The following is a 15926-nucleotide window of genomic DNA, read 5'->3' as shown; positions in this document are numbered from 1 at the left end:
CGCTATCCCACCCGTCAGAAACTTTTGTTCATTATTAATGACTTCTATTTCGTCTGGACGGAGTTCCACCACCTGCCCATTAATATAGTCGACTCCCCAGGTTTTTAAGTCGAGGTTCTTTCCGTCTTGTGTTCACGTCTTCTGGTCATTGGCTGTTTTTCTCTTTTTTATATAGATTTTTTTTCCAATTGTCTTTACTCTTTTCTTTTTTAGTAATCTTACAACTTTTGTTTTTTTCGTCTATGGTTATTTGTTATGGGATGATTTCTTCTTTATATGCTGACTACCTGCCCTAGGTCTCCATTCTATCATGCAGCGCTTAGGAAGGTGGCGGTCGGTTCCACAGGCTGTATCGTCATGCTCAAGGGTCGCAACGTCTCGCTCTCGAGGTAAATATACGTCATTCCAATCCAGTAAGGAAATTCATTCCTTTTCCAACACATCTTTACTCTTTATCCATGATCCTGTATGTGGTATTGAACGGCAAGTGATGGAACTAGACATCTACGGTAACAACAAGAAAACAAGACACAGGGAAGTGCAGGTCGGGTTCGTCCTAACTCGTCTGTGGGCCATAAAGGAAGAAGAGGTCCCTCAGTCCTCTCCACTCTCCTCAGCTAAGCTCCCTCAGGTGTTGTGTGGCTCTCCATCATCACTCACACGGAATAATTGCAACCCTCGCCTTCCCTCTCATCTCTACTCCTTCCCCCCTCACCACTTCTTCCATCCCCCCTCACCTCCACTTCTTCCACCCGTACACCCTCTCCTTCCCCCTCTGCCTTCATCCTCAACTAACCCCAACCCTCGTTTCCATCACTCGTTAACTCTCATACATTTTTCCCCCTCTTCACACTACCTCATTTTTTCCCTCCTCTCCCACTCACTCCACACCTCACAGTGGAAGTCCTCTTCCAACGAACACTGGCACTAAACCCTTCTATCCTCTCCTTCCCACTTTTCTTCCTTCTATCTTCCTCCTTCGGTAAGTAGATCTTACACTCATCTACATTTCGCCAATTATCTCAATCATCAACATACTCAGACTAGCAAGGATAACTATCCTTTGTTCTGACGGGTAATTTTTGCTGGCTGCCTCACTTGCGTTTATGTAACTCATGCATTTTGTAATATTACTTCTAATATTCTCGTTGTATTGTGTTTCATACTTCGTTTTCGTACAAGCAAACTTCAGGAATATTATAGTAACTTTTGGATCTGTTCTTTTATTCATTCCTATAACTCCCTCTGTCACTTCATTTTCGGTACGGGGATAATTCAGGGAGAGGATATATCATTCTTCATATCTTCTAGGTTACTAATATATCATCCTTATTACTGTTTCCAAATCATTAACAGGAACGGACACTTCTGTTGAAGTGTTCCAAATTACAAGGTAGAAACTTCTCCCCCAACCAGTCCTCGAGTCCCAGCAGTATAGGGGAGAGACACCCAAGAGTTTATCCCTTAAGCCTGACAATCGTTCTGTGGCGGTAAGTACGACCTCATCGTCTCCCACAAGGATTTAATCGCATTACGCCGCGTCGGATCTCATTGATGGGGTGAAGACGAACCGTATACTAGGGTTTTGGGGTGTAAATATTACTGTAATTTTTCCCCGTGTTTTCTCTGTAAATTGACAAGTACATATATGTTGATACTATATACGTAAACCTCCAGTGTTTGCTGAGCATAAATGAGCCTCTTTACCCAATGATATATTCTAAAACTCTCCTTATCTCTCAGTCATGTATATATAATCCTATGTTAGAAGAGACAATAAAAAAAAAAAAGGGGATCTAAACGCTAAAGATCTAACTCTGAGCGGCGTTAATTTCTAGCAATCCGCCGACAAAGAGGATCAAGTCGGCCTTCCACGCGCCCGAAACCCGCCCGGTGACACTACCCAGGAATTTATTGGGCTGTCGGGACCGCTACCCCCACCACCAGCACAAGCAAAAAAGAAGAAGGAAGAGGAGGAGGAGGAGGAGGAGGAGGAGGAGGAGGAGGAGGAGGAGGAGGAGGAGGCTGAGGGTGGAAGGAGTAAGAAATGACACGTAAGAGAGAGGGAGGGAGGGAGATGTAAGGAAAACGGTAGATAAAAGCGATAAGACGTTAGAGGGGGGGAAGTGGCGAATCAATGAAGGCAAAAAAATTATGAGGATAATGAAGGCGTCGATGTTGATAGAGAGAGAGAGAGAGAGAGAGAGAGAGAGAGAGAGAGAGAGAGAGAGAGAGAGAGAGAGAGAGAGAGAGAGGAGACCATGAACGCCCTGACGAGGTTGGGTCAGTGATATGTCGGGGAGTGGCCGCTGAAGGACTCAGGTCTTGGTGCTGAGGACAAGTTCGAACACATGAGGAGCCACCGATGTTGGGGAAAGGAGACGAATATGGATCATACAAATACAAAACAGAAATATAATAACGAAAGAACATAAAATGATAAGAGAGCAGTACGATAAAGAAAGAAGAGGAGCGCCGAAATTACTGTGCTATGAAGCAAGCATTGGAAGAAAATGTAATGCGACATAGAGACATATGTAAAGACAAAATGTAGCACAGCAAAGCCTTCTGGAAAGGTAAATATACAGTACAAACACTACAGACCAGCAGTATGGCGCAGGCAACATGACGTGCATCGAAATATTTTCACAGTCCCTTCGCTGAGGTATAACACACAAGGAGAATCCTGTCACTTGCGTTATTTCATAATTCCATTTTAATTCTTCCCCGACTTGAATAACCTTGAGTGACTGTGTTTCATGAACGACGCCGCTCACTTAACAAGGGCATTTAACGTCATATAATTTTTGCTGTAATTTGCCTTAAAAAGATAAGTTTCCTCCCGATGACTTTGTGCGGTGCCGAGGCAATTTATATAATGCCTTTCGTGACAGAGATATCAGTACTTATCTCTCCAGGTAGCAGTCACCACACTACCTGGGGTATCTAAAGATAGATCCACTGATGCATATTTCACCTTTAAATGAAGATCTAATTGGCTGGGATGCGTTTAGTATATGAAATGCTAGAGCACCAGTAATCGCTCTTTGTGAATTAGTGAGAAATGTTTCGTACAATGTGCACGAAAGGAAGACGAACAGTGAATGTGAAACTGATGTATAACGTTCGAGGGTGCGAACGCCTGACGTTCTGAGCTAAAGGCGAACGTACAATCTGCGACGTTCTAGAAAAAGTGAACGTAGGGTTTATAACGCTCTGAAGTTCGTAAACGTACGCGAGTATGAGCTTAAAGTTGAACGTATTGTGTGAGCCTTTTCCATATAGACTATGGCGTTCCAAAGCATGAGTGCCCGTGCTGAGGACTACATTCTAAACTTGCAAAATGTGGAGGTCAGACTATGAGGAAGCATTTTAAAAGTTGTGTGCGTTCTCCCGAATGGAGAACCTATGATGGACAGGTATACATAAAGTTCGAAATCTAGACAAACGTTGAGCGTACAACAGCCGTGAGTACTGGCGAACTTTCCCCGAGGAGTCGAAGCATTGACTGTTGTCATGAAATTCTTTATAAACTTTGGGATGTGATCGAAATCCTGCGTCCCACATGAATGTCCTTGGAATCCCACTCCTATTTGAGGAACTTGCGGATCCTATAAATAATCCTCTGCCATTTACAGCATTTGCGATGCTTCCAACAGGCCTTAATCCCACCTGAAGGACTTGAGGATCATCTTTGAGCCTATATAAATGATCTGGCAATTCTACTAACAGTCTTGGATTCAACTTGAAAAAACAGAAACAATGGAGACCCTTATAGCAGCTCAAAGTCTCTCTTGAAGGTTCTAAAAATCTTGATAAGAGTTCTGCATTCTTCCTGAAAGACCTGAGGATCCCCATTACCTCACCTGGGCCTCATTTTATGGTTCTGAGACCTTTGGAAGTTGGGGTTTACTAGGAGAACCTGGAGACTCTAGTGGTGTTCTTGACCCCAGATGAAGGACTTTGAGACTTTAATAACAGTTATGAGTCTTACTGAAGGATCCAAGCATACCCATTATCAATCCTAGGTTCAACCTGAGGTTCAGTAAGGTTCTATGCCCCACCTGAAGACCGTACAAGTAGTATCAAGACCCCTAGAAAGGATCTGAGGATCATACTAATAGTTATGGACCTCATTTGAGGGACCTGATGACCTTACAAGAAGACTTGAACCCTACTCTGAGAGCTTACGGCTGCTGTTGGTGGTTTAGATCCCTTGTGAAGGATGTGGGATCCTACCAGCAAGAGAGGGACGCAATTACTTATAGGATGTATGGATCGGACTAATTGCCCGGTTCATTCCTAGCTCATACCATCGTGTTCTACACTCAGGGCGTTCGACGTCTTCAAGGAAGAAAATGACAAGTTTTGTATAACATCACAGAGAGAGGCTCAAATTAGCATATAGACAGTAAACTGTGGCATCAAATACACAGGTGAATTGATTTTAGTGATTCACAGAAGTTAGGATACAAATACCACAGGTGACAGAACCAAATAAATTTCGTATATCTCAAGCAATGAATTATTACGTCGCCTGCAGGTGAAAAGATCGAAAGCTAAATTACGAGGCCTTTGATAAACTCTGCTTGCATTGTTGATATTTCCAAGCAATATAATTTGACATGAGGATCAGATTCAGTTGGACTGGAGATCTATCAAAAAAAACTTTGCCGGAATGAGATGATATACATCTGTGGGACAAACATACAATTACTCGGATATAAATGGGGCGAAATCTGTCGAGACGAATCACAAAGGTTAATACAAGACCAGTGTGGAGACGAGTGGTGATAGTATAACCAGAATTTCACAAGGTCAAGTCAATAGCCATACCATCATACCTACATCATGTTCAAGTGTCATACTGCTGTGTTCAAGGCTCATACCGTCGTGTTCAAGGCTCATACTGCCGTGTTAAAGACTCATACCGTTGTCGTCAAGGCTCATACCTTCATGCTGAAGGGTCATATTGTCGTGCTCAAGGGTCGTACTGTCGTCCTCAAGGCACACATCGTCGTGGTCTTGAGGTTAACATATACTGATTGACTGTGATCTCCGTGGCTCACACACTCCTCCACCGTCTCCATCATCTCGTCTCTCAATGCCAGTTCCTCCAGACACCGACAGCATCCCCGTGGAGGTCCAAAGGCACGGAATGGGTGGACGGGGCGTGTAAAGACAAGAACCCACCATAATGCCTGACGAAGGGTTTGGCCATTCTTCAACAGAAGAAAAAAAAAAAGAAGGGGGGGGGGGGAATTCGCGGTGAAAAGCCTTTTCAACGGTGTCTTTGAAAAAAGTAAAAAGTAAGTCACCGTCTCTCTCGCTGCCTATCACAAAGCATGAAATCAAAACCTTACACAAAGATGCATAAGAACCGACCCCGATAGCTGTAATGTCTTGTATACAGGAACTGAGGCATCAGTGACCTTCCGCGTTTCTAGGAAGGAAACATTACCAGATAAGCTAGAACGAAGGAGATCCTCCTTCGCCTGTAGAAGGGAATACATCACATGGCCTCACATTCCACACCCGTAGGAGGGGATATTATCCGCTGATCTAGCGTCCCACACCAGCAGGAAGGAAGACATGAACTTGAGATGACACACATACCCAGTAAAGCAGGTCGGGACGCCCGGGTTTTATTGAGAGCATAAGATGAGTGAGAGGCGAAGCATCTGCGAAAATATCTTGACTGGTATATTTATGTGACCTATTCCAGGACTATAAAGAGGCGAGAACGTCGGGTCTGGAGAGGCACTGGAGAATTAGAAGGCAAACTGAGCATTATATGTAAATTTTATATCTCTTATTTCTCCTGAATTATATGTAAATTTTATATCTCTCATCCATGCTGAATAGACTTAAGGGTGACGCTTCAAACTCACTACTGCTTTTCTTAATCAAATAAACTAGACGGATTGCCAAGAGGAAGTGTAAGGTTGGCAGAAACATCGACTTTGCATCATGGGGTAAACATTTCCTTACACTGATGAGTTAACAAAAAGTGATGATGATGAGGCAAATGGTATCTAATATGTATGGTTCCCTAGACAGCATGCAATGTGTCCCCATCGTATCTACAAGTGGCACGGGATCAGTAATGTCAATATTAGTTATAATCAAGCAAGACTCACTGGAATAGAAACACAAACAGAATAAAAGATACAACATGAAATTTACTGGTGTCACAGATACCTGAAAACCGAGAGAACACCAAAAATCCCGAATACTAATTCACAATGCCATGAAAGACATCAATCTTCCTCAAATCTCGCGCAGCTCATCAGAAAGCAGATCCCATATCACCACACATTTCTCCAAAATAACAGAAAGCAAATAACAGAACTATAATATCCGCATGCCTTCCCAACCCAGATGCCTCTAAACGCCACAACACAATAAAATTTCATACTCAGCTGAAACGCTTATTCATATATACATTCTATTTCCCTCAAAACTTTGCCATCATCCGTAAACATATTCATGTATTAGTCCAATCCTTGTAGCGAGTCGTTTACAAAGAGCAAGAAGAGCAATGGCCCCAGCATTAAACCCTGTGGAACGCCGTTGATGACCCTAACCCATTTTGAGAAGAATCCTTTTATATGGCGTCCTGTTCTCTCTTCCACTATAGTATTATCCATCCATACAAAGAATACCCTCCTTATCCCTGTCTAAAAATATATCTTGTTTACCAGCCTCCTATGTGGTATGATGCCAAATGATCGCTGGCAGTCCAGATGCACACATCCATGTAGCAAAAGACCTTCTTTTTCTGAATCTGTTGTCCCTCTCTCAGGTGGTTTTTCTATCCATCTCTCATTATCTTTTCCAATATCTTACCAACCACACTTCTTCGAGAGACTGATATAGGGCTCAGTGTAACTTCCCTGTTTCCTTCGATCGGTAAAATAATCTGCTTTCTTGGTATTTTACATTTCCTCCACTGGTGGCTTTTCAGACTTATGTACATTACTTCCTCAACACCTACGAAGAAACTTCATCAGTACCATGATATTCATATGAATCAAGAACCATCAGCAGTTTGTTTGTCTTTTCTAAACATCTCAAAGATTTCTAAGACCTCTTGCCAATTCCTTCTCATTAGTGTTGGTGCTATAGTATCTTTCACGATCATAAGAAATTTGCAATCATCATTCAGCTTCTAGTATATCCAAACATTATCCTTTATAACTCTTCCCTTTGAATCTCTAAGTCTGATTATGCAATGAAGAAAACACAAGAAAAATAGAAGAACAAAGCAAAAAGGAAATAACAGGGGAAATAACAGAGATATAGGTCACTAAAGACAGCTAAAAAAAAGTCTCAGAACAAGCAAGATAACAAGAAAACGAAAAACAAAGAAGAGCAATGCCAATGACTTCAAAGACTCTCAAACGTAAAATTCCTATAACTATCTGACAATAAGAAACAAGAGAGAGAGAGAGAGAGAGAGAGAGAGAGAGAGAGAGAGAGAGAGAGAGAGAGAGAGAGAGAGAGAGAGAGAGAGAGAGAGAGAGAGAGAGGCCACACCGAGCCAATTTGAGAAGCAGTGGAGTTTATTCCAACAGTCGTGACTTTTATCAAGTTAATTTAGAAGCTAAGGCAAACAGACGTGCGCCCCGGCCCCCACCAAATTACCGGAACGTCTTCTTGCCTGCTCTCCCCAACACCCCATCCTCCCCTCCTTCTCTGGGGGCTCCAGCTTACGGGGAAAAGGGTGGGGAGAAGGTACAGTGTTTATCTCCCCTACCTCGGAGAGTCTGAAAGATGGGTAATGAAGATGGGAGGGTAGAGGGCTCTCTCTTCCTCCTCTTACATCTCATCTTCCTCTTCCACCATCTCCTCCTCGTACTACTGCTACTGCTGCTGCTGCTACTACTACTACTACTACTACCAGTAGTTCCCTTTTTCAAGGTTTAAATCGCAGGGGAGCAAGAGGTATGGTCCCAATTTTTCAAGTGTGAAAGGGGTAGCGAATAGGGAGGGAACCTATGTCTGTCCCCTTTTTTTATCTGAGAGAGTTAGAGGGTTTGTAGGGTTGTAGGTCACTGCGTGGGGAGGGGGAGGATGATTGGGTTGTAGGTCATGGAGTGGGTGTCAGGACTGGTTGTAGTTCATGGGGTGGGTGGCAATGTGAGTCGTAATTCATGGGGTGGAAGACAGAATGAGTGTGTGACAAGTGGTCTCCTTATGAATTCCAGTCGTTTAAAGATGGAAAAAGGCGCTTGTCCTATATTTCATAAGGGAAAGGGATGATGAAAGAGTAAATACATATCCCCTACAATCAGAGACGGGGAGCTGAGGCGATGTCTATGTCATTCCATCTGACTTAAGGGGTAAGGAATAATATATTCACCCTTAGGCAGGTAAGCAAAGCCCTGGCTGAATATGAAGGGGTCGAAAGGAGGATTGTGTCTGCTCCCCATTTTCTAAAGAATAGGGGGGAGATAAAAAAAAAAAAAAATAGGGATTATCCCCCTTATCAGAGCTGCGTGGATACGAATCTTCCTTCCATCCCTTTAAGGAGTAAGGAAAAAAGTTAGAATTCTTTGTCCCCTTTCCATTTCTCATTAGGGCACACAGATGATGGTCGAAGAGGCTAAAATCTCTCCCCATAATCTCTTTTCTTATATTTCAGTTTAAATCGAAAAAGGATGGAGAAAATGTGCCATCTCACGACCCCAACACAGCTTCATGGACTTAGACGAAGAGGAAAGATGTGAACATTTAGAATTCACGGTGTTGCGTAATTTACGGTGTTGCGTAATTCACGGTGTTGCGTATTCCTCTTTTTAAGTTGCTAGTGGAACGAACCACGACAATACAACCCTTAAAGACAGTACGACCCTTGAGTATGACGATACGACCCTTACGCCAGACGGCAATAACTTTCAGCATAAGAGCACGACCAGTGAGCACCACAGCACAACCCTTGAGCTCTTGAATGGTTCGTATGGGCGGAACTTACGTCATCCCAGATGTGATTCCCAGAAGCCGAGGAAACATGGCTCAAAATGGGAACTCAATCATCGGTACGTTAGAGAGTACACAACAGCTGGTGGGGGAGAAACAAAATTATATGACACCGAAGGAAAGAAGAATGAAATGAGAGAGAATAGGAAAAGGACACGAGGATTGCAGCAAGTAGTGAAAAAAAAATAAATAGGGAAACTGGAATTAAAACAAGACAAGGGTTGGGGAAGGAGAGACGACACACGTAGGAAATAATATAAGACTGGGAACACACGAGTAAAATACAGTTATGAAGAATGGAAGACAAAATTAAGATCATACAGAAAATGGCAAAAGTGACTAATAATGGCATAAATAACTGAAAGAAATAAAGTATCATTAGTTACAGAACAGGTAGGAGGAACTATCTACACAAATCAAAATCAGAATGAAGTCGAATAACTGAAGCTTAAGGAGAAAAGGGTCGGTCTGGTGCCTCGAGGGAGGGAGATATGTCTGGCGAGGTACTCACTACGAAGAGGAGTTGAAAGTGGAGGAGAGGGCTACAAACTGGCACCTGGTGAGAGCCAGATCGTGGCACCATGAGCCCCGTGAGGGCGGCCACAGGCAGATGATAATGTGTGAGGACGATGGTGTCCCATACCAACTGGTTTAAAGGAATTCGGCCATATGTGGCGACCGTACCGATGGATAACTGACGGTGACACATGCAAAGAGATTATGCTTACGAGGTTAATATTGATCACTGGTGCTCTCTTCGTACCCCAGGACCGCAGTGTACATAACTCATGGCATTATGCACATTTAATCTCCTTGAATAGGACGTTACGGCCTTTGGGTCCTTGAGCCAAACCTTAAGAATCAGGTCAAACATCGCACCCTTACACCCAGGAATCGCAGAGGCGTACTGGGGCGTCGTACCGTCTTCTTCAACGATTGTATTATCATACTAAAGACCTCGATGGTCTTCGTGCTCCACTGAGTGAGAAATTCTCCAGCACAGTAACAATTTAGGATTAAAGACAAAATGTATATTTCCAAGATATTTCTTTTTTACTGTAAAACTTGATGATGGGGTCGGTCCTTGAGGTACCTCGGAAAAGGTTTATGCAGACAGCATGACACCAGGTCGTGAGAAGTGCCACCCGACCTGATCATGGGGAGTGCCATCAGGTCAGGTCGTAAGGGAGGGAAAAATCAAAATGGCTGCTAAGTTACATGAACTCTATTTTCTTCCCTACTTATCACCATACAGGCCACAGGTTATCATGGAAACACTTCATCATTTCAGACTTATTGCTCAAAGTTATTTGAGAAAGTTTTGGCTTAAATCGTTCTTTACGATGGCGTCAGTAACATAAAAGAAAATAAGTATTAACATAAATATTCAAATGGCTATTTTTTTTTTTTTTTTTTTTTGTATTCGCAAGGGACTGATGAAGTAACACTACTCATTAGCCAGGGATCCATGAAGTGCCCTTACCCATGAGCCAGGGACTCGGTTAATGGGACTCTCCATTAACCAGGAACTGGCGAAGTGGTACTTCACATTAGCCAGAGACTGGTGAAGTAAATAAAGTGTTGTCTGTTAAAAGAACTCATTTCTCGAAGACCATAAGAAGTACTTTCCTCACTTACCTTCCGTTCCCCTTAAGATCTACTTTATCAAGGGATTGTACAAAGCACTGAAAAAAAAAAGTCTAAAAACGAATGAGTTCAAATTGCAGGTAATTAAGGTTCTCAGGTTCCCCCTGCGAGGGGACCTGACTTGATGATGCAGCTCGTGTTCCCTCGCTAGATAGCTATGTGACGGCGATGAGACAGAAAGTTGTCAGTTCACTCATCCCTGGTCAATGCATTGAGTCGGGGTCATTACGAAACTGACAAACGTTCTTTCGCAAGGATCCCAATGTGTCAAAATCCAATAGAACGACAAAGTCATTATGGATCCAAGGCCCTATACTTTGTTCTGCTCTACTGTTTCTTGCAGTCTTAAATGCAAACTTGATTCCTGAACTCTTTAGATATGTATCAGCCAAAATGGAAGTACTTATGTAGTCCCAGACCTTTCTCCTGGCAAATTATGCCAAGATCATCAGTCCGCTTGCCGCTTCCATCATGTCTGAGGTACTTGGGTTCTGTTATAAATTGAATTTTGGACGGCAAACTGGAGGTCCTACTCACAGGAAATCCTTAACAGTTTGAAGGTGAACCTTCCTCAAGAGGGCTGTGGATTGTCGTTCACGACTGAACACACTGTCTCCCCGACGGGTCTGCCTCAGCTCCCCACAGTCTGTAGATCCATGAAGGACACCAGTTCACTGGGGGCGACACTGCTTTACTAGAGGACGTAGACTTGCGTCCCGGGGAACCAGTGCTGATCCCGGTATCGAATTCAACAGGGAGGATTGTTATTTCCATTGGCTGATCTTCTAAGAGGGAGTTTCAGGGCTTCCTCAAACCTGAAATATACTTGAATCTTTCATGTTCTCTGAAGCTTTTATTGCTGAAGGATAGACGAAGCCCTCAAGACGTAGGTTAATCTTGTTGAAAACCTAGTGAGGAGGATGAGAATTTCTTATTCTTTCTTCTTTCTATTATAAACTGATCATATATTAGACTAACTTCTTTTTAAAGTATTTCAAGCTACAGTTTCTTACCGGATTCAGAACCAGTCAACTTCTGAATCTCTCTTTATCGGGAGGTTACGCAGCGTTCGAGTTCACACGTAAAGCCCAAATTTGTCAATAAATGTAGATGTTGTTTCCTTGTTCATCGGGACACAGGAGGAAGCAGCACCCGATTCTTCTCTTCGGGAAGTGTTTCAAGGTTATCAGCTCAGAGTGAGACGAAGATATACCAAATCCCCGGATGGCGGTAATGAATTTCGCAGTAATATGAATATAAATGGCCTCCCGAGCTCCCAAGTTCCTGCTCGGCCCGCCAGAAGAACAAAAACTTAGTGAAACTCGTTAAACAGTGACGGCTTAGCAGCGCTGTTTACCGTGAGCAGGGGAGGGGGTGGGAATGGTGGGGGGGGAGAAGGAGGGAGAAGGTGAGAAACGAGACAGAAGGAAGGAGAGAATGAGGGATGGGGCGGAATGAGGAAGAGGTTTAGGTAAAGAAGAATATGAAGAAGAGGGAACAGCTAGATAAAGATGGCATGGAGAGAAGTAGGAGGGAAGCAGCTGGAAGAGGGATACTCTGGAAGATGGAACAGTAAGGAGGAGAGGAAGTGAGTCGGGGGCAAGAATGGTGGGAGAGGCAAGGCGAGAGGAGGAGGAGGAGACAGCCAGATGAAAGAAGAATTAACACCGATGGAATCCCCAAGAGAAAGATTTGGGCGGTAGTAATGAGGGCGTACATCTGAGAGAGAGAGAGAGAGAGAGAGAGAGAGAGAGAGAGAGAGAGAGAGAGAGAGAGAGAGAGAGAGAGAGAGAGAGAGACTCCGTGCTGAGGTGAGGGTTATGGCGCTGAGGGAAGTGTGAGTAAGGATCAGGATACTGAGGTAAGAATGTAAACAGCCTGTACGTGCTGAGGTAAGGACGAAACGTGAGTGGAGAGGTTGTCAGTCACGGTTTGAAGAAGAGAAAAAAAAGTGAGAAATCTATCCGTGGTGGAATGACTGGTGGGGACTTATGAAGGAGGACGGAGCTCCCTCACAGCTGGTGATGAGGAGCTAAACCGTGGCTTCGTCAGTAGGGAGGGTTGCAGTAGAGGCCAGGCAGATCACATTTCCGGAATGTTCAGGGTAAATTAGTCTCAGATGTGCGTCTAACTTTCCCCGCTTGTAATTAATGAAGATGGCGCAGCAGTCTATGGGTCGTCAGGTTAATTCCTCAGGCCTCAAGATCAAGCCTTGTGGGACCTCGTCTCTTACTCTCACCTAGTTTAAGAAAGCATCTCACATGTTCCCTCCCACTTCGAATATGTCCATGCATGACTGTGCTTACCAGTGCCTCTCGACCATCTGATCGCTAGTGGGGATCACCGCAACATGGTGTTCCCTCACTGCTAGAGGGAGTCTGTAGTGGTGCTGAGTACAATTCACATACTATGTATGTACCAACTACGGTCCTCAAGAAACGGTTAGTAGATATGATAACTAATGGTCCTCCATGTACCAAAAGAGCGTCAGTATCTTATCCTGTGTTTGCTATACTATTTTCTGGACAATTAAATTTCAAATGTCAGGTGTTTGGACGAATCAATAAACCCTTCATCAAAACAATTTCACCCCAGTACTAACCGGTCTATAGCTATATTGTCTAAACTTACCGCGCGATATATTCCTTTACACATTACGATATCATAAGTTAGGACAGACACTTTAGTAATGCCTACCCCTTCAGTTCCAACATCGCTCATAAAACACAAAATATCCACAGATACATAAGATTGTTAATACACTAGTAAAGGTCAGAATCTGGTCATATATTCCAAAGGCGTTTAATATTGTCTTTTCAAACGAGACGCACAGGAACATACATATTATTTTTTTTTTCTGTTTTTCTATGCCTGTTCGCTTTTCCCGATATAGCAAGATAGCGTCAGGACCGAGCCTTTGAGGAAAAATCGTATCTTGATCTCCAGTGTTTCTACACCCCCCTCAGGTTTTGGTCTTCTGGATATTTTCACTTACTGTGTTGTGTACATTTGCTGAAATTACTCTAAAGAAAACGAAAGATCCGATATGAGCGCCTCAGGCACGACAATATCATCGGTCGTGTTCTGTGCACACACACACACATACACACACACACACAAAACAACCCACGTACCTATCATAGCTTAGGCACTCATATAAGATCTGTCGTGTCCGCTTCCAAGATCTGTCGTTTCCTACATAAGAATATCTAAAAAACTTGATATGTTTTAAGATATCAGTGAAAGGTTAAATACTAAACAAGACTAATTAATTCAACCTTTTTAAAGTCATGATCATCCCTATTATCTACACTATAAACTGAACCTCTTGCAACACATGGACGTATCAAAATCAAAACATTTGATGAATCAAAGTGGAACGAAACGGCGAGGCATTGACAGGAGCGAAACAGCGAGGCAACGACAGGGACGAAGCAGCGAGGCAACAACAGCAACGAAACAGTGAGGCAACGACAGGAACGAAACAGTAAAGGAATGACAGGAATGAAACAGAGGCAATGACAGGAACGAAACAGTAAAGGAATGACAGGAATGAAACAGAGGCAATGACAGGAACGAAACAGTGAGACAATGACAGGAACGAAACAGTGAGGCAATGACAGGAACGAAACAGTGAGGCAATGACAGGAGATTCACTAAACTGCTGACGCTCTCATTAACCCGTCAGCAACGGCTATTTGGACTCCGTTCTATAACGGAGTGAAGGCAATATCATATCCTAACATTGTTTATGCTGGCAGATACTGAGCACTGTGTTGCTACCCTGCCGTGGGTCCAGCAGGTCTGACGGCCCGACCTGTGAGAGAGAGAGAGAGAGAGAGAGAGAGAGAGAGAGAGAGAGAGAGAGAGAGAGAGAGAGAGAGAGAGAGAGAGAGAGAGACTGAAATTTTCATTCCAAGCGGAGCCGAAACTATCAATTTTTTCTCTCTTTTTTTTTTCGACCATCATAGTCACCAGGTCATTCTACCTTGAAGATCTGAGAGGCAAAAGTATTTAGAATATACATATTGAGGAGGATGAATAGTTGGGTGAACTGGAGACCGACTGCCGAGGCCAGGATTCGAACCCATGCAGACGACCCTTCCGAGCGTCTGAAAGTTCACAGAATCATCTTCCTTGACTAAGAAACAAAACCCTCCCTTGCTACAGCTATGCTGCGATGTCTGCCTCTATTTTCGTCTCAGCATGCCATTACCCGAGAGGCAAATCTGCCAAAGAAAGAAGAGATATACTGGGTCACCCAAACCCTATCTTAACATCCAGGATCTACATCGGAGGAAATTATGGGAATAATATCATCCTCTCACGTCTTTCAGAACCTACAGTCTGCACCTTCTGAAAAGCAGTTTCACCTCTCCTTCCAAGAGCTTTCAGCTCATTCATTTCCTCTTCTCTGTTTACCTCTCATTCTCCTCAGCCTTAGCCTCATATTTCAACTAATGCCAAGACTCGATAAGTGACTAACTACGTAGAATCTGATAGCTATGTTCAGGGCAAGAATGAATTCTTTAATGGTTAATATTTCTTAATCGTACCAGCACAAACACAGCGTCACTTGACAGTCAACACAGCAATGTAAGAAAGCTACTTTATAAATACGATCTGTACATCAATAAAAAGAGCTTTGTTAGAGAAAAATCCCCATCGATAATCAATCATGCGAGGTAATGCTACAGAAAGTGCAAGAGAGTTTTTCCCATTTGTCCAACACTGTAGCGAGGACAGTTCGAAAACTCCTCGAACATGAACGGTGCGACCCTTGATCACGACGGTACGATCCTTAAACACGACGTTACGACCCTTAAGCACGACACCAGGACTCTTGAGCACGACGGTACGATCCTTGAGTATGATAATCTGTCCTTAAGGGTTAGGTTAAAGGCCAAGCCTTCATACCCTAAGGGTCGTAACTGTCGTCCTTGATTACGGTCATTCAAGAAAGGAATATTATCCCACTAAGGAAGGGTAGCATCATCAATTTTCTTAAAAGTTTTCCGCCACACAGACCAAAATCAATCTCTGTAACATATCCCAAAATAGATAAGTCTCAGACAGCGGCCGCGTACATGAAACCAGACACCACCATTACAGAAGACCACAGTCAGCATCACCGGGGGAAGCGCGACCCTCATGTATCACGATCGATTTCCTGGACGTGTAACAAGATACCCGAGTGGTAAGAAAAACGGTGCTCCTGATGACTCCACTATCGGACCATCTCTTGACGAGCGAACCATCCCTTGGCTAACGTCTTTGGTTATCGGACCATCGTTGAC

The sequence above is a fragment of the Panulirus ornatus genome, chromosome 24 (genome assembly GCF_036320965.1).
Source record: "Panulirus ornatus isolate Po-2019 chromosome 24, ASM3632096v1, whole genome shotgun sequence".
In the NCBI taxonomy this organism is placed as follows: Eukaryota; Metazoa; Arthropoda; class Malacostraca; order Decapoda; family Palinuridae; genus Panulirus; species Panulirus ornatus.
This window is presented reverse-complemented; position numbering follows the sequence as displayed.